The sequence below is a fragment of the Brassica oleracea genome, chromosome C2, assembly GCF_000695525.1.
Source record: "Brassica oleracea var. oleracea cultivar TO1000 chromosome C2, BOL, whole genome shotgun sequence".
NCBI classification, from domain to species: domain Eukaryota; kingdom Viridiplantae; phylum Streptophyta; class Magnoliopsida; order Brassicales; family Brassicaceae; genus Brassica; species Brassica oleracea.
The window spans coordinates 6,463,565-6,470,929 of record NC_027749.1 but is presented as its reverse complement, the minus strand read 5'-3'; the positions used below and the strand labels follow the sequence as shown (position 1 = coordinate 6,470,929).

The 7,365-nt window shown below is 28.7% G+C and overlaps 1 long non-coding RNA gene across 1 annotated transcript; it reads left to right on the top strand.

The window, feature by feature from the left end:
* Positions 1 to 2,421: 2,421 nt before the first annotated feature.
* On the top strand, positions 2,422 to 3,747 carry LOC106326467. Its single transcript, XR_001267244.1, has 2 exons — positions 2,422 to 2,775; positions 3,651 to 3,747. It is a non-coding gene; the product is annotated as an uncharacterized LOC106326467 (long non-coding RNA).
* The last annotated feature ends 3,618 nt before the right edge of the window (positions 3,748 to 7,365 follow it).

The window sequence follows — 7,365 nt, the reverse complement described above, 5'->3', positions numbered from 1 at the left end:
AGCCCAGCCGTGACCAAAGGAGGAGAGAGAGAGGCGGTCGTCCAAGGAGAGAGAGACGGTCGGTTTAAACCGTCTTAGACTTATGACGTTTTCCTTTTATCTGTTTTAGATCTTTTCCTATTTCATGTTGTATTAGGTTTTGGATAATTTCTTTTTTCCTATACTTTGTAATTCCTATATAAGGAACCTCTATTGTTCATTAATAATACACAGAAATATTCAGTCTCTAAACTCTCTAATTACAACATTTGTACAATTATTTTTTTAAGAGTTGTGTATTAGTAAGTGTAAAAATATCTTTTAAAAATAACTTCCTATAAGTTGAAAATGTGTGACTATTTTTATAAAGGTTTGAATTTTTTTTTAAATAGTTAAGGTGTCTTTCTATTATATAAGTGGTTTTAACTAATGTGTCTCTTTGACAAAAAAAACTAATGTATCTATTCAAATTATATTGTAAAAAATGTATTTTTAACATAACTACCTATAAATTGAACATATTTGACTATTCATGTTGGAAAAAAAGTTATTCCAATGTATAACAATGGTTATTATCAAAAATTGAAATGTTGTGTCTTTTCAATCTAAACATTGCATTTGTTTTTAAGATATTATTAAAATGTAAAAAGGTGTCTTTTCATAAAAATGCAGTTTTCTTGTTAAAAATTGCAATAAGTTTTAACAGATTGTACAAAGGTATAATATATATCTTTTTATCATAAATTGTTCTAATAGTTTTTTTTAATTATATTTTGTCCAAGGATGTGTTTTTCATTTTTGAAACTGCATAAATTTGTAAGGATTCTCAAAATTTCTGAGGGTAAATAATTTTATCCTGAAATATGCATAACTTTTTAATGAGTTATCTTTTTGTACGTTTCCTATCTATTTTATATACATTTAAAGAATATTAACATAATCTATAAATAAACAGATATTTTAGTTTTGGATAATTAAAATATTTTATAATATATATCTATAAACTATGCAACAATTGGTGATCATAGTCTTTAGATATAAACTATTACAACTATGATAGACTTTTATAACTAATCATAATGGAAAACTTTGGTGATGAACCATTGCAATCATTGCAACCTTTAACTTTCTATATGTAAATTTGTGGAGTTGTGTATAATGACAAATCATAACTTAAAACAAATAAGAAGTAGCGATAAAGAAAGAGATTCTCTTTTTCAATTGATCATCAAAGATCTCAAAGAAACAAATTAAACACAAAAACTTTATTTGTTATTCATCTATCTACTAATTAATACTCCCTCCGTTCGTTTATACATGATGTTGTAGAATTCTCACACAAATTAAGGCAACTATTGTACTAAGTCTATTATGTCCTTTGTCGTTATTGTTTTAATGCTAATATCATCACTATTTAGTCAAACTTTACAAAATATATAAGGGTAGATAAAGTCTTTTATCATTATATTTTGCATAGATTTCAGAAAAGCGTCAAGTTTTTTTTTCTTTGTAACTAAAATGGTTAAACCCGAGTCTATTAAAGACACAGATCTAACCCCCGGGTGGAGGTACATTCCACGGATAGACCCTCTCCTGGGTATTCAAATGAGCCGAAAGCAATAGTCCATATCCATGTGGCCATTAGGGTTCGAACCACGGTTCGCCGTATTGGGTTTTAATTCCCTCAAGCTAGCGTCAAGTATTTTGACACACAAATAAAGTTCAAACGTCATATACAAACGAACGGAGGGAGTATTTCGTTAATGTTTCATAACATATCATTTTTATATTGAGTTAATATTTCATAACACAAATTACCTATCTATATATAATAGCAAACTGTTTTTTTTTATAACTGCTGAAATCATCACTTTTTTATAAGAAAAAAAAATTGTATCTAGTGGTCAAGCTTGTTTTAATTATGCAATCTAGCGGACAGGATTTAGTTTCCTTTATAAAGATGATGTCATCTTTTATTAAAGCAAACGACGTCTTTTGTCTTCCCCTAACGAACGCCTTCCTTCAAATAACAATGGCACCTCTTGAAAAAATTTATAAATGCCATCCTCTTTGTTATTCTCTTCCTTCCGATTGTTCTCTTATACGGACTGATTTTTCGTCGAGAGAATCCATGTAAATTGTCATTTGAACCAGTCCGATATTTAAGTTCTATTGATTTGGTCATTTAAAATTACAGATTGCAGTCTCTGTTGCTCTAGATTTATGTTTTCGTGTGATGTCATAATGGTGTCGATGATGTAACTCTAAAACCAACATGTGTTCACGAATTTAGGTTTCTTTAACAATTTGATCTGATAAAAAACACTTTGCCAAGTCGTGAACGTTCGAATGATTCTTTATTATTATGATTCACTTGTAAAGGAAGATATATTTTCATTTAAGATCGCTACTATACCTGTCTTTACCGTGTTTGATGTCCTCAATTTCAGAAGATAAATATCTTCTGTTAACGCATCTAATCCAGATTTTAGAGTTTATAACTCTGTATAATCGTGGTTCAAAACCACTCATCTCTAAAAGGTACCTTTCTAAACTGTATACCCATCCATATTAAGAGAGAGACTCCGGATCTGTTCTCAGTGGGCTAGGTTCTTCGTTCCTTGCTGGAGGCAAGAGGAGTGCCGCCGTGTTTGGGAGCGGGCTTGAAACTGGAGCTGTAAGAGTTGGCCGGAAAACTCTGATTGTCGCGTCTGTGGCTTCTCAGTCCAAAAAATCTTGGATCCCCGCCGTTAAAGGGGGCAACAACTTCCTTGATTCTGAATGGCTTGATGGCTCGTAAGTCTATCCACTCAGATCTCTTCGTCACTCTTTTCTCAAAAAGAAAATATTCTCATTACTAGTCTGCTTGAAATAGGACTTACCTTGCTTTGTTATGCAATCTAATGGAAAAATTTTAGTTTCGTATAAATTTAAGACACAACCTTTGAAAATAAAATTCTTAGCAAATTCATAAATTGTTTTTTATCACTGACCTTCATCATTGTTCTTACTTTCATTCAATGTTATTGTCTTATATATGTTCTCCATCTCTAACCGTGGAATTTTTCTCTGTTATGGAAACAACCTTTCTCTCTGAAAACGAGAGTATATAGTTTGTACATTGATGTCTGTTTCTTATTACTTTACAAGAGGTTAGTTCAAATGTTCTTTGCGTTTCCATTTTGCAGCCGGACAGGAGAATGAAAATTTATTAATCTTTGTGTTTCTTTCTCACTGAACAGTTGAGGTTTAGAAACGTCTTTAGCTGGGGGCACACTACTTAAAATAACAAATGCAATTTTGAACCGCGGTACTCATTATGTTTATTCACTAAACTACAAACAATTTAATCACATTTGTCTAATGTATTCAAGAAAAAATAAATAAATAACATAGGGAGCGGGGCACGTGACTCCGTACCGGTACACATACATCCGACCCTGGTCTTAGTGTTAATTAATTAGGTAGGAGATTTTTGTTCGATCGGCAACGTTTGTTTTATTAACAAAATACCCAGTCTGGATTATTATAAGTTTATAACCTTCAAAGCATTGTTTGTCTGTAACTCGCTTGGCAATAGTTGTGTTTTGTCCGAAATCCTTTGTTTTATTTGTTGTTGCTTGGTATACACAAAATTTTCGTAAGAATCTCATCAAGTATATTGGAACCAGCAGGAAATGTTGTTTGAAATGAGCTTGATGGTCTGCAGTCACACTTTTGGAAATCTCAATTGCTTTCATTGTACTGGCAGTAGTAGCATCCTTACAAACAGCAAATTGCATAGTAGACCAGAGATTAATCGAACCTTGGTCTGTATTTGCAGATGTAGTTGCATTACTTTTTAATTCAAATAATATTATATCAAGCTTAAATCAAATGGCTAGAAATTATCTTAAATTCATCGTATAAATATTTCTTTTTAGAGAAGTAAATGAAACAGTGCAACCATTTAAATAAATACTAGGTATCGTTAATGTTATTGTTGCTCTATATATATAGATGTGAAGGTGATGCATTTGTTGTGTCCGATTTTGGTTGTTATAACAGAATAGTTGCTGTTGTTTTATTTTCAAATAATGTTTCATTATCCCCAAACTTGGTAATCTTCTCTCTTTTGGGTGACAGTGGAGTCACTTATTTTATTCGACGTCTTTACCTTCCTCAGAAACAAATAGATAGATTTATTGTTGAGTTTATATAAGAATGGATTAGAACAACAAACAAGACATGTTCACCATTTCCAGAAAACATTGGAACCACACTTGTACTTGTCTTTGCCTTCGCATTCTAACGCCAAATATTCTGAGATTAGTGGTACCTAACTTTATGCATATACAAAACAAAGGACATGATAATTTCTTCATCTAACGATCTCCCAAAGAGAGAAAGAAAAGATTGAGTTTCTGCAAAGAACTTTTTGCTTGGCAAGATCCTGACATCCAATGAAATTCTCACTGAACTTGCAGCTTCCGAACTGGACAGTGAATGCCCTAGCAAAGCCTGCTCCACTTGTTGCCAATCTCTTCTTATCATTCAGTTCCTATCATAAAAAAAAATTACTTTTCATAATAAACAGGTTTCTTAAGAGATGTCAACATGATTCATCGTTGGCTTAACTCTTCTTGAGGTACTCATCAATGACGCATCAGTAATCTTCAAGAATTTATTAACAAAACACAAAAGCAATTTAACGTTCTTCAGGTTATCAAAGAGATATAATTTACATAGGATATCAGATGTTTCAGGGTTCCTCTTGTAGAGGTCTCTGTCCTTAGCTTTTTGCTTTGTGTTTTATTTATTTGGTGAAAGCTTGAGCCTGGTTTTTCAGGAACGTTGGAATCAAAATAAACAGTTATTTGAATAGGAGAACACAAACTACTCAAACTGTAAAAATGAAATCTGAGAAAAATTTTAAGTAACGTATATCAAACATTCCAGATTTGTTTAGTAGTAATTGAGAAAAATTTTATATGAAAAATATTAATCATACTTTAATCCTTTGTTTAGAATGTATTGATATAGTTACGGATACGTTGGAAAACAAACTTATAAATTGACATTGTCTAAAGGTTAGTTTAAGTCTTTTATTTTTTATGCTAGGCGATTAACTATTTTAGAAAACAAACTATTTTCAGCAAATTGTATTGAGTCATCTGGAAGATGTTTTTCCTTCAAAAATATGTCGAAAGTTTTAGCAAACAAAATATCAAAAGAAAACAGGGTAAAATTAATTTCAAGTATCTCTTGATGGATTTCTGATTCCCACAGAAAACACGTTTCCGGTGGCTGAGACCTTCAAAGAACTAAGAAACGATATTGAAGTGATAAACGTCAATCACAAATTCTCACATTTAGAGAGCCAATTAAAACCGAAAGAAATCTGGTGAATACCAATTTCGAAATAGAGAAACTGATTTGGGTTTGGTAATACCGATTATTTAAAAAAAACTGCAGTATATAGATATAATTTGGTATATAAACCGATTAAATCGAATAAAACGATTAATTAAAATAGTAGTATAACTATATGTAAATGATATAACATAATTAATAATATATACATAATTTATCTCATTTATAGGATCTTCATATTTAAAATGTTAACTTTAGTAATTTATTTATTTTAATTTAAGTGAAAAGTTATATTTTCATTTTTATCAAATCAAATAAAACACAACTTTTGAAAATGTGTGCTAATTTAGCTATTTAAAAATATTAGCATATTACTAATTTCTTATTTTTAGTTTACAAAAAATATTATTATTAACTTATGTTTGCTAATTATTTTAAATAATAAAATAAAATAAATATTATATTTAAATACTTATATATCTTTATGTTTTAATAAACTCATGTCTAATCACATAAAGTAAATTTTGCAAAATGTTATAAAAATAATTATATTTATAGTTTTTGATATAAAACTAAATAAACCAAAAACCGATGGTATATATACCGAACCAAACCAAAATAAATCTGGTTTTAATATGATAGCTATTTTTTTATAAACCAAAATACAAAAAAACAAAAAAAAATCGAATTGAAATCCAGATTGAACACCCCTAAGTCACATTCTACCCTAGAAAGCAAACATTATCAGTTCTCATGGTTTGAGAAAGATAGTAAAAAAAATCAATAGTCTTAGAGAGAAACCAACATCCTTATCATAAATCTTACAGATATTTTTTTGGTTATTCAATTAGCAAAACAAATGTTAAAAATTGCTGTGAAACTAAGAACTGAAACAAAGGGAAAAGAAAGAAACAATTATTAATGGGGCTTGCATTTTGTTTTACTATAATTTTTCTGGTTATAACCGTTTATTTATATGGAAAGTTATCTCATTTTAGTTTTAACACTTATGTCTTTTCAGCTCTATTTCTCATAAACTTTATTGCATACATTTTTCATTTGTCGATTTTATTTACATAATCTCAAATTATAATTTGGAAGAACCATTTTATACTATTAAAATTATTTTAAAATAATGTAAAATTGAATACCGGTTTAGATCCACTGGAAAAACTCATTTGTTCGCATATATACTTCTTAATAAACATTTTTGGAAATGTGTTCCAATATATTTTGTGAACCTAATGAATTCAAACTTCTATTTATCTTGTTTGTTTCACATTTGAATTGGTATTTATAATTTAATATTTTATAAAAAAAATATTTACATTGTAAAATAATTTTTATTTGGAAGTGAAATATATACTTTATATTTGGTTCTCAAGATTATCACGTGTTTTATTTTTTTCGAGATAACCATCATTTCCCTAAACCTATATTCTATCATTAGTTAATATTTTTGAAGGATTGTATCACTTTGGCATTAGTGTTTTTAATATCTTTTATTTATAATACAATTCTAATACTCTTATTTTTCATCTTCATCTTTTCATTTTAAATATATCAGTTATATATATTTTAAAACATTTTATATATTATCATTTTGGTTTTAAATATTTAATGTATAATAATTTTTAAAATAATATTGAAAATTTAATAGTGATTATTAAACCTAATACTTTTGAAGGGTTGCATCACATTGGCATTAGTGTTTCTAATAAATTTATTTATAATAAATTTCTAATATCTTATTTTTCATATTTAATTTCTATTTTAACTATATCAATATATATATATATATATATTAAAATAGTTATATTTAATCTGTTTAAATAAATATTGAAAACTTAATATTAACTTTCGCCCGCGATTTCGCGGGGGTCCACGTCCTAATTCTTTAAATGCAGCAGAAACGTTTTAAATTTAACATGTTTTCTATATATAGCATTTTAAATTAATAAAATACTATAAATTTACATGTTCCCTACCCGTATGGAACACTTGACCACATAACAAACAAACACTAACCCTTAA